The sequence below is a fragment of the Rattus norvegicus genome, chromosome Y, assembly GCF_036323735.1.
Source record: "Rattus norvegicus strain BN/NHsdMcwi chromosome Y, GRCr8, whole genome shotgun sequence".
NCBI lineage: Eukaryota > Metazoa > Chordata > Mammalia > Rodentia > Muridae > Rattus > Rattus norvegicus.
The window spans coordinates 28,652,405-28,668,844 of record NC_086040.1 but is presented as its reverse complement, the minus strand read 5'-3'; the positions used below and the strand labels follow the sequence as shown (position 1 = coordinate 28,668,844).

Genomic DNA, 16,440 nt, shown 5'->3' with positions numbered 1-16,440 from the left:
GATGGCACAAAATTTACACTTAACTGTGTCTCATATTCAAAACTTCCTCTAGGAAGGACATCAGAATGATACCTTTTGCTCCAGTTGTTCTCAAATTCACATCTTCTGTCCAAGGGGTCTGTAAAGGTCATCATTTCAAAGAAGAGATTCAGTGTCTCTCCTTTTCCCTATGGGAGTATCAACACTCCACAACTACTCAAAGTATTTCAAGTTTTTTCTCTGTATAGTGGGCAAGAACACTTTCACCAAAGGACAACATTGGCCTGAAATATCTTCTTTTGCCCAAGGGGTACTCATGCCTGCACTCTCTATTGGCCATCTTCAGCACTTCTTCTCTTGATTTTGTGAGCCTGCTACATCCCAACTGTCTAGGACTACATACAAACTTCTTCCTGCTAAAGGTATTCTGAGACATTCCTCCATGGAAGAAAGGGGTTTTGATCTTTTCTTGTCTGACAAAAGTCTTCAAAGCCCAAAGACAACTGTTGGAATAAAATGCAACCTATAGGACTGATGCAAGAATTACTACCTGGACTTTCAAATGGCATGAAAATATATGGACATTCTAAATACTGAAAAAGAATAGGAAGCTGATCAAGCAATACTGGATCTTCCTCTGCTCCACGAGGTACTTACATTTTCTCCAGCATGAAATGGTCTTTCTTATTATTTTAAAATAATTTTACAGAGATTTTACAGTTCTAACAAACAGGTATAGAATATCTCCTTTGCACATTTTCTCAGAAATCCCGGTGATGTCCACGGTGCAATAACAAATTTTTCCCATGAAGTCTTGCATATTACCTTTTTGAGGACTGACACAACAGTCCTACTTCTGTTCAAGTTCCCTACCTCCACCACCTTACCCAGTAAGATTTAGACTTATACAATTAAGAAGACTCCAGGAGGCCAAGGAATTACCACAGATTCCCCATATGCCAAATGTATTTCCTCTCTTAAATTTCTAAGTTTATTGTCCTGGGAAACACTGTTCTGACCGAAGAGATCTCAGAGAAATCTGGACTGAGTTCTCAAACAAGAGTCTAAAAGCAAGCACAAATCAGACTACTGTCTTCATTGTGTTCCCTTACACAGAGGTGTCCTTTCACATGCAGAGGAATGTGTAGATGGATATATATTTGAATAAGACACTGAACCCAACACTACTCCATTAGAGCCTTGTACAAGACTTCTAAGACTTTTGACTGCCTACCATGGACATTCAAATGTGTATTCTTTACTGTGATTTCCAGTTTGGAGTTGCTGAAGTAGTGTTTGGCTGGAATGTTCTATAATTTTCAAGGTATCAATCAACCTTCAACTTCTGCTCAGTAGTGCTCCAGACATAAGAGGAAGAGAAGCAATGCACATTCCATACAGTCTAGGGGAGATCCTTTTTCACCCTTCTACTTTAGAACATCAAAAATCTATTACATTTTCCTAGAGGGACAGCAACAATTCCTCTCCTGCACACAAGGAAATTAGATATGCTTCCACCTATTCAAAGGAATCTGAGTATCCTCTTTTCATTTATTTGATTTTTTAATTTAAATTTCAAATATACCCTTTCTTGGTTTCCTACTCATAAGACATCTATCTGCTCTCCCTCCCCTTCTTCGATAATGGAGTTCCCATCCACATCATCCACCCGTCTAGTCTTTCTGACCTTCCTTACACTGGGAGTCCAAATTTGGAAGGACTAAGAGTTTTTCCTCCCCTTTGTGCCCAAAAAGGCCATCCTGTGCTACATATACATCTACAGCCATGAGTCAATCCTTGTATATACTTTGGGTGATGCTTTACTCCCTGGGACCTATCGTTGTTGGGCATTGCTGTCCTATGAGGCTGCAAGCCCCTTCAGGTCTTTCAATCGCTTCTGTAATTCCTCCAACAGGTGTTCCAATGTCAGATTAGTGTTTTGCTGCTAGCATTCAAATATGAATTTGACCTGCTCTGGCTGTGTCTCTCAGGAGACAGCTATATCCAGTTCCAGTCAGCATGCACTTCTTAACTTCAACAATCTTATATAATTTGGTGACTGTATAAATGTATATGGGCCACAGGTGGGGCATGAATTCCTTCAGTCTCTGCTTCTCCCTGTGCCTCCACATACCCTCCTGTGAATGTTTTTTGTTCCCCCTTTTAAGAAGGAGTGAAGCTTCCATACTTTGATTATTCTTCTTGAACATCATGTGGTCTGTGGATTATATCTTGAGGAATTCGAACTTTTGGGCTAAAATCCACTTATCAGAGATTGCATACTATGTGACCTTTTCTGTGATTGGGTTACCTCTATCAGGGTGACGCTTTCTAGGTCAATCCATTTGCCTATGAGTTTCATGAATTCATTGTTTTTAATGCGGAATAGTAGAACATTGTACAGATGTATCACATTTTATGTATCCATTCGTCAGTTGAAGACCATCTGGATTCTTTCCAGTTCCTGGCTACTATAAATAATACTGCTATGAGCATAGTGGAGTATGAGTCTTTGTTGAATGTTGCACCATCTTTTGGGTCTATGCAGAGTACAGGTAGAGCTGGGTCCTCAGTTAGGGCATTATCCAATTTTCCCAGGAAACTTCAGAATGATTTCCAGAGTTATCTTACAGGTTTGCAATCCATCCAATAATGGAACAGTGTTTTTCTTTCTCCATAACCTCACCAACATCTGTTGTCACCTGAGTTTTTGATCTTAGCCATTCTGACTGGTGTGAGGTGGAACCTCAGGAGTGTTTTTATTTTTATTTCCTTGATGACTAAGGATGTTGAGCATTTCTTGACATACTTCTCAGCTATTTGTTATTCCTTAGTTGAGAATTCTCTGTTTAGCTCTGTACCCCATTTTTCATAGGATTGTATGGCTCTCTGGTGTCTAACTTCTTGAGTTCTTTGTATATTTTTCGATATTAGCTCTGTATCAGGTGTAGGATTGAAAAAGATCTTTTCCCAATCATTTGGTTGCTGTTTTGTCCTAATAACAGTGTCCTTTGACTTACAGAAGCTTTGTAGTTTTATGAAGTCTCGTTTCTGATTCTTGATCTTACAGTACAAACCAGTGGTGTTTGGTTCAGGAAAATTTTCCCAGTGCCCATGTGATCAAGACTCTTCTCTACTTTTTCTTCTATAAGTTTCAGTTTATTGGGTTTGATGTAGAGGTCTTTGATCCACTCATACTTAAGCTTTGTATAGGGCAATAAAAATGAATCGATTTGCATACTTCTACATGCTGCCCTCCACTTGTTGAAAATCCTATCGTTTTTCATTGGATGGTTTTAGCCTCTTTATTAAATATCAAGTGACCATTTATGTGTGTGTTTGTGTTGGTGTCTTCAATTCTATTCCACTTATCAACATTCCCAGGAATCTGTACAAATACAACTTTTTTGTCATTGTTCTTTGCTTTTTAATCACTATTGCCCTGTAATACTGCTTGAGGTAAGGAATGGTGATTCCCCCAGAAGTTCTTTTATTGTTGAGTACAGCATATGTATGTTGTGCCATCACTTGTATTAAATTCTTAAAAGTCTTTAATCTTTCTTTATTTCTTGCTTGACAAGTTATCTTTGAGTAGAGCACTGTTCAAGTTACAGTTATGTGTGGGCTCACTGATGTTTTTGTGGATATTTAAGACCAGCCTTAGTTTGTCACGGTTTGATAGGATGCATGGACTTATTTCAGTCTTCTTCGATCTGTTGAGTCCTGTTTTGTGACTTGATATATGATCAATTTTGGAGAAAATACTATGAGATGCTGGAAAGAATATATTATTTTGTTTTAGGATTAAATATTCTATAAATATCTGTAATGTCCATTTTGTTCACAACTTCTGTTAGTTTGTCTAGATCTTGGTTTAATTTTTGTTTCCATGATCAGTCCATTGATGAGATTGTGGTGTTGAAATCTCCCACTATTATTATGTGAGGAGCAAATGGGTGCTTTGAGCTTTAGTAAGGTATCTTTTAGGAATGGAGGTGCCCATGTATATGGAGCATACATATTTAGGATTGACAGTTACTATTGGTGGGATAATCTTTTGATAAATATGAAATTTCCTTCCTCACCTGTTTCGAAAACTTTTGGTTGATAGTCGATTATATTCCATAGTAGAATGGCAAATCCAGCTTCCTTCTATCAGACCATTTGCTTCAAAATTTCTTTTCTAGCCTAATACTCTCAGGTAGTGTCTGTCTTTGTCTCTGAGTTGTGTTTTCTACATTCAACAAAATACTGGTTCCTCTTTATGTATCCATTCATTTAGTCTATGTCTTTCTATGGGAATTCACTCCATTTTGTTAAAAGATATTAAGGAATAGTGATTGTTGCTTCTGTCATTTTTGTTGTTAGAGGAAGAGTCATGTTTGTGTGTCTCTTTTCTTTTGGTTTCATTACAAGATTAGTTTGTTGCTTTTTCTAGGATGTAGTTTCCCTCCTTGTGTTAGAGTTTTCTACCTATTATCTTTCGTTGGGCTGGATTTGTAGAAAGATACTGTATAAATTTCGTTCTGTCATGGAATATCTTCGTAATTCCATATGTGTTAATTGAGAATTTTCCTGGCTATAGTAGACTGGAATGGCTTTTGTGTTCTTTTATGGTCTAGAGTATTCCAGGATCTTCTGACTTTCATAGTATCTGGTGAGAAACCTTGTGTAATTCTCATAGGTCTGACTTTATATGTTACTTGACTTTGTCCCTTATTGCCTTTAAACTTCTTTCTTTATTTTGTGCATTTGGTGTTTTGACTATCATGTGATGTGAGGAATTTCTTTTCTGGTAAAATCTATTCACAGCTCTGTTGGCTTCTGGCATGTTTTTCGGCATCTCTGTCTTTAGGTTGGGGAAGATTTCTTCAATAATTTTTTGAAGATATTTACTGGCCCTTTAAGTTGGGAGTCTTCACTCTCTTTTATACTTCTAATTGTAACATTTGATCTTCTCATTGTGTCTTTGAGTCCAAATGACAGGTAACTTGGAGCATAAAAGTTGGTCTTATCTCTGCTTTCAAGTGTGTAGGCACCCTTACCAACTGGTTTTCAGCTCTCAGCACAGCCAGAAAATAATAATGTCCTTCAGCTGAATTCTCTTAGGTCCCTGTGTAAATATTGTGTACCTACTTCAAATGATAATCTCTGAAAGCCTATTTTATCCAAAATAGTTTTGTTGCATGTGTGTGTGTGTGTGTGTGTGTGTGTGTGTGTGTGTGTGTGTGTGTGGGTGTGCGACACATGTCCAGCAGACTCTGAATGGCCATTCCTTCAGTCTCCTATGAAAAATCTCTCCCTACCCCTCTTATGGATATTTTATTTACCCTTTTAAGGGAGGAGTGAATAATCTGCATTTTGGTCCTCCTTCTTGAGTGTCATGTGGTCTGTGCATTGGATCATAGGTAACTTGAGCATTTGCACTGATATCCAATTAAAAATGAGTGCATACTTTGTTTTTCTGTTATTGGGTAACCACCCTCAGGATGATATTTTTTTAGGTTCATCCATTTGCCTATGAATTTCATGAACTCATTATTTTTGATAAATGAGTACTAATCCATTGTGTAAATATAGGCCATTTTCTGTATCCATTCTTCTGATGAAGGACATCTGGGTTAATTCCAGCTTCTGGATATTATGAATAAGGCTGCTATGAACATAGTGTAACATGTGTCTTTGTTGTATGTTGGAGCATCTTTTGGGTATAAGCTCAGGGGAGGTATAGCTGGGTCTTCAGCAACTGCAATGACCAATTTTTGAGGAAACTCAGGACTGATTTTCAGGGAGGTTGTACCAGTTTGCAATCCCAACAACAATGGAGGAGTGTTTCTCTTTCACCATATCCTTGCCAGCATCTGCTGTCACCTGAGTTTTTGATCTTAGCAATTCTGACTGATGTGAGGTGGAAACTCAGGGTTGTTTTGATTTGCATTTCCTTTATGACTAAGTAGGTTATACATAACACAAATCGTTCTAAGAAATGATGTTACCCTAACTGTTGGTCTGTATATAGCTCTGTGCCAATTGAACAAATTCTATCTCCTTCTTCAAAGTTCAAGTCCAAGGATATCCTATACCCAGTATTGCTTCTGGAAGTGAGTAATTAGCTCACAATTTCTGTAGGAAATTTAGACCAGGGTATCACAGGGGCCTCAACCGCTGAGTTGAGTTTCTTTGTTTGGATCCCAGTTGAATGACTCAGGTTGCACTCTTGGAAGAAATCTCCACACATCAGGGTCACAGTCCATGATGAAATGTATAAGTTGCTCAAACTGGTTAGGATTTCAAATAGATGATGCTGTGGCTTAACAATATTATAGGGTAAAAATTGAAAGACCATTCAATATGACCAAGGCTTGGAGAGAAACATTTTCAATAGACTAACTCTAATTGCAAATTACCAGATTTCATTGTAAAGACAATGTATACAAGAAAAAAAAAACACATCCTGTTTGACTGATGCAAGGGAAAACAAGAATGCAGTTTAATAAGAGTAAAGAATATGCAGTCAGCTAGGTCATTTTGACTCTCATTTTCTAGAAGAGAGTTGTGTGCTCTCCCACAAAACTTTTCAGGACAAGAGGTAGAAACCAGAGACAGATGCATGTGGGAAAAGATGGAGAAATATTTGCCCACATACTCAATGTACAAAGAAAATAGCTAAACCCATGCGGAATGACAAAGGGTGCAAATCCATCAGGAATGTAGATTGTTATCTAATGAGGTGCTTCTTATGGGTGAAGCAAATAAGACAGGGTAGTGAAGAAGGTATTTACACATGGTTGTCTTTATAACCATAACCAGTTGTAGAAAAATGATTAATAATTGACATCAATAATTCCTTTGTATTTTGTTAACAAAGTTTTTCTATAGATTTTTGTGTTTTCTTTCATCAATTTCTTCATCATGCAATATAATACCAATTAAGACGATACCAATGGTTTTCATATTCGTTTCAAATTTGAGATACTGAAAGAATGTGCCGTAGAACACATTTCCATCGATTCTAAATATGTATCGTGTTTTAGATTGTAGAATTGATGATTATATCACATCAGTATATCTATGATATTGTAAAATATATATTGCATTTCTATTTGGATGTAGGATCATTCTATTTTATCAAGGCACCATTATAATCTGGTTATTATTTTCATTTACAAATTATTCACAACATAAGGATATATGATGTAATTTTAAGTTGACAAGAAATAGACTTTTGATGGCTATTTTTGGTTGCCTACTTGACTAAAGCTGGAATTATCTAAAACCATAAAATAATGGCCCTACCTCTGAGGTAATCCACTTTCATTCAAAGTGAGAAGATCTACTTCTATTCTGAATACTTGAAATACAAAAACACTCCTTGAATCCAGGTATTTAATCCAGCTACAATGTTGGCAATTCCTCCTAAAGGAAGCCTATATAATGACATGGAAGTTGCTCTTATCCTGGTTGCTCTGTCTTGCTAGCAAGTCTATTTCATTACTGGCATTAAATCTTTTTTTTAAATCCTTATTAACTTGAGTATTTCTTATTTACATTTCGATTATTATTCCCGTTCTCAGTTTCAGAGCCAACATCCCCCTAACGCCTCACCCTCCCCTTCTATATGGTCTTCCCTTACCAAACCTTCCCCCATTTTCACCCTCACCCCCAACAGTCATCTTCACTGGGGTTCAGTCTTAGCAGGACCAAAGGCTTCCCCTTCCACTGGTGCTCTTACTAGGATAGTAATTGCTACCTATGAGGATGGAGCCCAGGGTCAGTCCATGTACAGTCTTTGGGTAGTGGCTTAGTCCCTGGAAGCTCTGGTTGCTTGTCATTGTTGTTCATATGACGTCTCGAACCCTTCATTCTCTTCTACATCTTTCTCCAATCCCTTCAAAAAGGGTCCCATTCTCAGTTCAGTGGTTTATTGCTGACATTTGCATATGAATTTTGTGAATTGTGGCTGTGTCTCTCAGGACAGATCAGCATCCGGATCCTGTTTGGATGCACTTCTTTGCTTCATCTATCTTGTCTAATTGGGTGGCTGTATACATATGGGCCACATGTGGGTCAGGCTCTGAATGGGTGTTCCTTCTCACTTTGATCTAAATTTTGCCTCCCTATTCCCTGCCAAGGGCATTCTTGTTCTCCTTTTAAAGAAGGAGTGAAGCATTCACATTTTGATCATCTCTCTTGAGTTTCATGTGTTCTGTCCATCTAGGGTAATTCAAGCATTTGGGCTAGTAGCCACTTATCAATGAGTGCATACCATGTGTGTTTTTCTGTGATTGGGTTACCTCACTCAGGATGATATTTTCCAGTTCCATCCATTTGCCTATGAATTTCATAAAGTCATTGTTTTTGATAGCTGAGTAGTATTCAATTGTGTAGATGTACCATATTTTCTGTATCCATTCCTCTGTTGAAGGGCATCTGGGTTCTTTCCTGCTTCTGCCTATTATAAAGAAGGCTGCTATGAACATAGTGGAGAACATGTCTTTTTTATATGTTGTGGCATCTTTTTTGTATATGCCGAAAAGAGGTATAGCTGGATCCTCAGCTAGTTCAATGTCTGATTTTCTGAGGAACCTCCAGACTGATTTCCAGAATGGTTGTACCAGTCTGCACTCCCACCAACAATGGAGGAGTGCTCCTCTTTTACCACATCCTCACCAACATCTTATATCACCCGAGTTTTCATCTTAGTCATTATGACAGGTGTTAGGTGGAATCTCAGGGTTGTTTTGATTTGCCTTTCCCCTATGACTAAAGATGTTGGACATTTCTTAGGTGTTTCTCAGCTATTCGGCATTACTCAGCTATGAATTCTTTGTTTTGCTCTGAACCCCATTTTTCAATAGGGTTATTTGTCTCATGCAGTCTAACTTCATGTGTTCTTTGTATATCTTGGATAAAAGCTCTCTATCTGTTGTAGGATTGGTAAAGATCTTTTCCCAATCTGTTGGTTGCCATTTGTCCGAACCAAGTGTTCTTTGCCTTACAGAAGCTTTGCAGTTTCATGAGATCCTTTTTGTCGATTCTTGATCTTAGCACATAAGTGAATGGTTTTTTCTTCAGGAAAATTTCTTCAGTGCTCATGTGTTCGAAATGCTTCCCCATTTTCTTCTCTTAGTTTAGTGTATCTGGTTTGATGTTGAGGTCCTTGATGCAGTTGGACTAAAGGTTTCTACAAGGCAGTAAGAATGGATCAATTTGCCTTTTTATACATGCTGACTTCCAGTTGAACCAGCACCATATGCTGAAAACGCAATCTTATTTTCCATTGGATGGTTTTGGCTTCTTTCTCAAAAATTAAGTGACCATGGTGTATGGGTTCATTTCTGGGTCTTCAGTTCTATTCCACCAGTTTATTTGGCTGCCTCTGTCTCAATGCCGTACAGTTTTTATCACTGTTGCTCTGGAATACTGCTTGAGTTCAGTGATAGTGATTCCCAAGGAAGTCCTTTTATTGTTGATGGTAGTTTTAATTGTTCTGTGTTTTTTTGTTATTCCAGATGAATTTATAAATTGTTCTGTCTAACTCCATGAAGAAATGATTGAAATTTTGATGTGGATTGGAATAAATCTGTAGATCTCTTTTGGTATAAAGGCCATTTTTACTATATTAATCCTGCCAGTCCATGAGCATGGGAGATCTTTCCATCTTCTGAAATCTCCTACAGATTCTTCACAGACTTGATGTTCTGGTCATATGCTTATATTTTTTACTTGCTTGGATAAAGAAACCCTGAGATATTTTATATTATTTGTTGCTATTGTGAAGGGTTTCATATCCCTAGTTTCTTTCTCCGCTTGTTTAACTTATGTGCAGACTTATTATTATATCCGACAACTTTGCTGAAATTATTTATCAGGCTTTGCAATTCCTTGGTGGTACTTTTGAGGTCACTAAGTATACTATCTTATCATCTACAAACAGTGCTATTTTGACTTCTTCCTTTCCAATCTATATCCCTTTGACCTCCTTCAGTGTCTGCTTGCTCTGACTAAGATGTCTAGAACTATAATGAATAATTTCTGAGAGACTGGGTAGCCTTGTCTAGGACCTGATGTCAGTGTGATTGCTTAAAGTTTCTGTCCACTTAGTTTAATGTTAGCTATGTATTTGTTTTATAGGTTTAGGTATGGGCCTTAAGTTCATGTACTTTCCAGTACTTTTATTATGAAGGGGTATTGAATTTTGTCAAATGTTTTATCAGCATATAATGAAGGGATCATTGGGTTTTTATATTTGAGTGTGATTATATAATGGATTACATTGATTGTTTCCATATACAACACCATCCCTGCATGCCTGGGATAAAACCTACTTGATCATGATGGATGATTGTTTTGATATGTTCTTGGACTCGGTATTTTTGCAACGATATTCATAAGGGAAATTGGTCTGAAATTCTCTTTTTTGTTGGGTCTTTGTGTGTTTTAGGTATGAGAGAAATTGTGGCTTCATAAAAGCAATTAGGTAGTGCTCCATCTGTTTCAATATTGTGGAATAGTTTGCAGAGTACTAGTATGAAATTTTCTTTGAATTTTGGATAGATTTCTGCACTAAACCCATCTTATCCTGGACTCTTTTTGGTTCAGAGGCTTGTAATAACTGCTTGTATTTTTTTAGCAGTTATTGGTTGTTTAAACGGTTTTTCTGTTTTTTTTTTTTTTTCTGTTTTTCTGTTAAATCGCTTTGGTACCTGGCATTTGTCTAGAAAATTGTCATTTTTCTCCAAATTTACAAGTTTTGTTGAATATAGTGTTTTGTAAGACGATCTGAATACTTTTTTAATTTGCTCTGATTCTGCTGTTATGTCTCCCTTTTCATTTCTTATTTTGTTAATTTGGACACACACTGTGGGCCTTCAGGTTTGTCTGGCTATGGGTTAATGTATCCTGTTGATTTTTTAAAAGAACCAGCTTTTGGTTCTGTTCATTCTTTGTATGGTCCCCTTTTTTCTACTTGGTTGATTTCAGCTCTGAGTTTGATTATCTCCTGACTTCTACTACTCCTGTACATATTTACTTCTTTTTCATCTAGAGTTTTAGGTGTGCTGTCAAGTTCCTGATGTATGCTCTCTCCTGTCTTTATGCAGGCACTCAGAGATATTTTTCCTTTTAGCACAGCTTTCATTTGTCCCAAAAGTTTGGGTATATTGTACGTTAATTTTCATGAAATTCTAAGAAGTCTTTAATTTCTTTCTTCATTTCTTCCTTGACCAAGTTATCATTGAGTAGAGCATTGTTCAACTTCCATGTATATGTGGGTGTTCTTTCCTAATTGTTATTGAAGAACAACCTTAGCTCATTGTGGTCTGATAGGATGAATTGGATTATTTCTATCTATCTGTATACTTTGAGACCTGGTTTTTGATTGATTATATGATCAATTTTGGAGAAAGTGCCAAGAAGTGGTGAGAAGAAGTTATATCCTTTTGTTTTATGATATTCTATTTATGATAGTATGTTCTAAAATATCTGTTAAGTCCATTTTGTTTATAACTTCTGTTAGTCTGTCTATGTCTCTGTTTAATTTCTGTTTCTGTGATCTGTCCAGTGATGAGAATGGGATATTGAAATTTCCTACTATTATTGTTTGAAATGCAATACTTTCTTTGAGCTTTAATAGGGTTTCTCTTATGTATGTAGGGGTCCTTGTATTTGCGGCATAGATTTTTAGGATTTCGAGTTCATTTTGGTGCATTTTTCCTTTGATGAATATGTAGTGTACTTCCTTATGGATTTTTATGACTTTTGGTTGAAAGTCGATTTTATATGATATTAGATCTTCAGACCATTTGCTTGGAAAGTTGTTTTCCAGTCTTTTACTCTGAGTTAGTGTCTGTCATTATCTCTGGTGTGTTTCCTGTATTGCAAAACGATGGGTCCTCATTACATATTCAGTTTATCAATCTGTGTCTTTTTAGTGGGGAATTGAGTCCATTGAAGTTGATGGATATTAAGGAATAGTGATGATCCCTTTCTCTTATTTTCATAATTGGACGTTAGTTTACGTTTGTGTGCTTCTGTTTATTTTGTTGTGAAAAGAATAATTTCTTGCTTTATCTATGATTTTACTTGCCTCCTTGTATTGGGGTTTGCCACTTAGAGTCCTTTGTATTACTGGATATGTAGAAAGATATTGTGTAAGTTTGGTTTTGTCATGGAATATCTTGGTTTCTCCATCTATGTTAATTGACAGTTTTGCTGGATACAGTAGCCTTGGGTGGCGTTTGTGTTCTCTTAGTGTCTGTATGCCATCTGTCCAGGATCTTCTGGCATTCAAAGTCTATGGTGAGAATTATGGTGTAATTCTGATAGGTTGACATTATATGTCATTTAACCTTTCCCTTACTGCTTTTAATTTTTATTTGTTTTGTGCATTTGGTGATTTGACTATTATGTGATGGGAGGATTTCCTTTTCTGGTCCAATCTATTTGGAGTTATGTAGGCTTTGTGTATGTTTATGGACATCTCTTTCTTCAGATTAGGGAAGTTTTATTCTATAAATTTGTTGAAGCTATTACTGTCCCTTGATGTTGGCAGTCTTCACCCTCTTCTATACCTGTTATTATTATGTTTGATCTTCTTATTGTGTCCTTGATTTCCTGTATGTTTTGGGCTAGGAGATTTTTCTGTTTTACATTATCTTTGACAGTTGTGTCAATGTTTTCTGAGGAATCTTCTGCTCCTTAGATTATATCTTCCATATCTTTTATCCTGTTGGTGACGCTCACATCTATGACTCCTGGTCTCTTTCCTAGGTTTTCCATCTCCAGGGTTGTCTTCCTTTGTGCTTACTTTATTGTTTCTATTTCCATTTTTAAATACTGGATGGTTTTGTTCATTTCCTTTTCCTGTTTTGTTGTTTTTTCAGTAGTTCTTTAAGGTACCTTTTTGTTCCCTCTCTATGGGATTCTACGTGTTTACTTCTGTATTTTCTATTGCCCTGTATTTTCTTAAGGGAGTTATTTATGACCTTCTTAACATCCTCCATCGTCATGATAAAATGTGAAGTTAAATCTAGATCTTTCTTTTCTGGTGTGTTTAGATATCCAGTTTTTGCTTTGGTGGGAGATTTGGGCTCTGATGAACCCAAGTAGTCTTGATTTATGTTGTTTGATTTCCTGTGCTTCCCTCTAGCCATCAGGTTGCTCCTGAATTTAGCTTGTCTTGCTCTTTCTGACAGTGGCTTGACTTCCTGCTTTTTTGTTTTTTTCTTTTTATTTTTACCCTGTTATGGGAACAGAGTATTCTGCTCTCATGTGTGCAGTTACTCCTCTCCACTGGCTTTAAGCTGTCCTTGTGGGCAGGAAGCAGAAGGAACTTCCCATATTTCTCCTAGGACCTTCTGTTTGGTGAGGTGGCATAGAAGGAACAAGGTGTTTTCCTCTTGAGTCAGGAACTTGGCAGAGTGTAGACTCCTCTCTTTTCCCAGGAGTGTCTGCTTTACTGAAGGTCTAGTTCCCTACTCTCAGGATTTGGGGGTAGGGAGTTGTTTGACCAGTTCCTTTCAGATCCAGGCACAGTCTGGCACATGATACTCCTGCAGTTTTACTCCTCTTATATTCCTGTGTCCAGAGGCACTGCTCTTTTGTCTTGGGCCAGAGATGTGGGAAATGGAGGGCAGAAGTGGCAGTCTCTGTGCCTTGTAGGCTCATTATTGCCCACACCCCTGGGTGATCAGCTCTCTCTCCCACAGCATCTGGGAGCAGGGAGCCCTAGGTCAGGAGTAGTAAAGCTCAGGAGCCAGCTAGAAACTGGAAGTGCCTTCTCCCAGAGGAGTTCTGTTTTTTCGTGTCCTGAGTCCACCAATCAGGTCACTTAGAGCAGAAAATTTTGATTCACCTCTGGTCTCAGTCCTGAAGACGCTCCTCGGGCTGACTTTCAGCTCTCTATGAGAGCTGCAACCAGAAATGTTCTGCCCCTACTGCTCCTAGGTCCCTATGCACAGGAGGCCGAGATGGAGCTAGGTGTTTGTTTTTTTTTCTTAAGTCAGGAATGTGAACAGAGTTCTCAGGGGTTTCTGCCCCTCTGATGGTCTATGTGTTCCCCACCCCACAAGAAATTTGGGTGTAGGATGCGGTTTGGACCAGTTCAGATCCAGGTGCAGTTTGGACTGCAGGGCTCCTGCAGCTTGACTACTCCTATATTCATGTGTCCAGAGGCACTCTGCAGTTTCCTCTTCGGCTAGGGATGTGTGCACCGGTGGTCAGAAGTGGCAATCTTTCCTTCCCTATGGTCTCAGTATTGTCCACTGTTCTGGGTGATCAGCTCTCTGTCCCACAGAGTTTCCAAAGCTGTTTCAAATGTTAATTCCCTATCCTACAGTTCTCCAGTCTTTCCAATTCTACTCCAAAGTGTATTGGAGAAGACCCCTCTGGTCAAGGGGATGTAAAACAGGCCCCATCAGACAAAGAGGGCTGCAAAAGTTCTTGTCTTAAAGGTAATCTCAGTGATTTCTCATGTTCTACAAAAGGATTAAGTCCTGCCCCCTCTCCATATGAGACTTTACTACCTTTGCCAGCTGTCAAAGCAGGGCAGAGAGTTATGTCCATTCACAAAGATAGTCAAAGATGTCCTCCATCTCCACCAAAGTCCCTTCTGCAATCTGCTTCGGGTATAATGAGTTTGAAACCTGATTCTGCTGACTAAGGGGAATTCAGAGCTTCCCTATTAAACCAAGAGGAGCTTCAGAGTCCTCCAATAATAAAATTGAGCTTAATTCATCACTTATGGTCCAAGGGGTACAAAATACAGTCACAAATCCCCACGTGAACCTCATAAGACACGTACAAGACCAAGCAGAGACAAAACTTTCTGCATGTACACCATTAGATCAAGGACCATTGCCAGTTTCAGAAGGGGCTCTTGAGAGTTCCACACCCACTCAAGATGTGGAACAAAATTCTGAGTTCACTCAAGGGACTCTACTTCCTTCTGCACATAAAAAATATGATTTAGCACCCTCAACATCTCACCCAGTATTTCTAATGTCCCTATAAAACAGGGATTTATTCACATATCCTCTACCACCGAAAAGGATCCTCCCGACTTGTCATAAGGGCCAAAAGAGTCAAGTTTATCACAAAACACAGTCAATGAACCATGCAGACTCCATATTTATACAAAGTAGAGAGAAGATAAACCATTCCCTACCTCCTCAGTGGACTGGAGTCATTCTTTCCTGAAAGGAGAGGCTCCAAAATGTTCCACATATACATCAGAGATGCTAGAATTTCCCAAAGTTGACCAGTATTCCCTGAGTAATACGCTATCTTATAAAGAGACTGTGGGACAAGAAACATCTACAAAAGGAATTCTACCCACAGTCACATCTTTAGAAATGGCTTGTGGTTGTGACACATGTACAAAAGATGTTCTAGGACATATTCCATCTGAAGAGAAGGTTACGGATCCAACCATATGTGAACGAGAGTCGGGAAACATGGTAAGCAAACACCAGTGTCTGTAGGATCCTCGACATCTGAAGAAATGGAATCCTTGGATTCCATTTGTGCAAAAGAATGCATAAAACCACCGCAAATTTCACAGTAGGCTATAGGAACTTCCTTATCTCCTCACGATCTTCCCCAACTAAAGAAGATGTTTCACACTCTTCCAAATGTGCACAACGGGTTGTCAGTCCTCCTTTATACCCACAAGCAGACTCAGAACATCTGCCAAATACCCAAAAGGTTCTGGATTTTACCTAATCTTCTGAAGGTTCCTTGGAACCTGTTTTGTCTATCAAGAAGCCTAGGGATCCTGACACTTCTATACAAAAGTCTGTTTCCTCTTCTCCAGTAGAAGAAAATTTTCATGGAACTTCCTCAATTACACAACAATATCTAGAATCATCCTTATCTGCTGCATGAAGCTCTCAGACATCTCACATATGTCCATGATGCTTTAGGAGAAGTCACATCTTCAGAAGTAGCTCTAATACCTAACCCCCATTCTGACATCACAGTCAGGATTTCTACACATATACACAGCACATTAAGACCTTCCTCATCTGAGAAGGATGTCTTAGGATCTACTGCATCTAAACACCATGCTTTACAACTATGCCCATCTACCCAAGTAGATTTATTTCACATGTCCACTCTGGGAAGAAATAGTCGACTATCTCCCTCTACCAAAGTGGACCACAGGCCTCCAGTTTCTAGAAACAAAGGGTTAAGATTTGATCCTACTGAAGGAGTCTTGAGAAATTTCTCCTCTAAGGAAGACAGTTTCAACTTTCTCCCTTCTGCTAAAAGGGAACTTGTGCCATCTTCTGTTCTCAAAGATACACCAAAAGCTACAACTACTCCTCAGCTTTGTCCCACACCTTCTCAATCTATCCAAAGGGCCTTGAAATTTTCCAAAAATGATGAAGTAATTTTGGAAAGTTTCCAATCCTTACAAGAGTATGCTGGACATTCCATATTTTCCCAAGATGCTCTCGT

The 16,440-nt window shown here is 38.3% G+C and overlaps 1 long non-coding RNA gene across 1 annotated transcript in view; it reads right to left on the bottom strand.

Annotated features, from left to right (window-relative positions):
* LOC120099664 (uncharacterized) overlaps positions 1 to 16,440 on the bottom strand; it is a 264,189-nt gene that overhangs the window by 10,822 nt on the left and 236,927 nt on the right. The window lies entirely within an intron of this gene.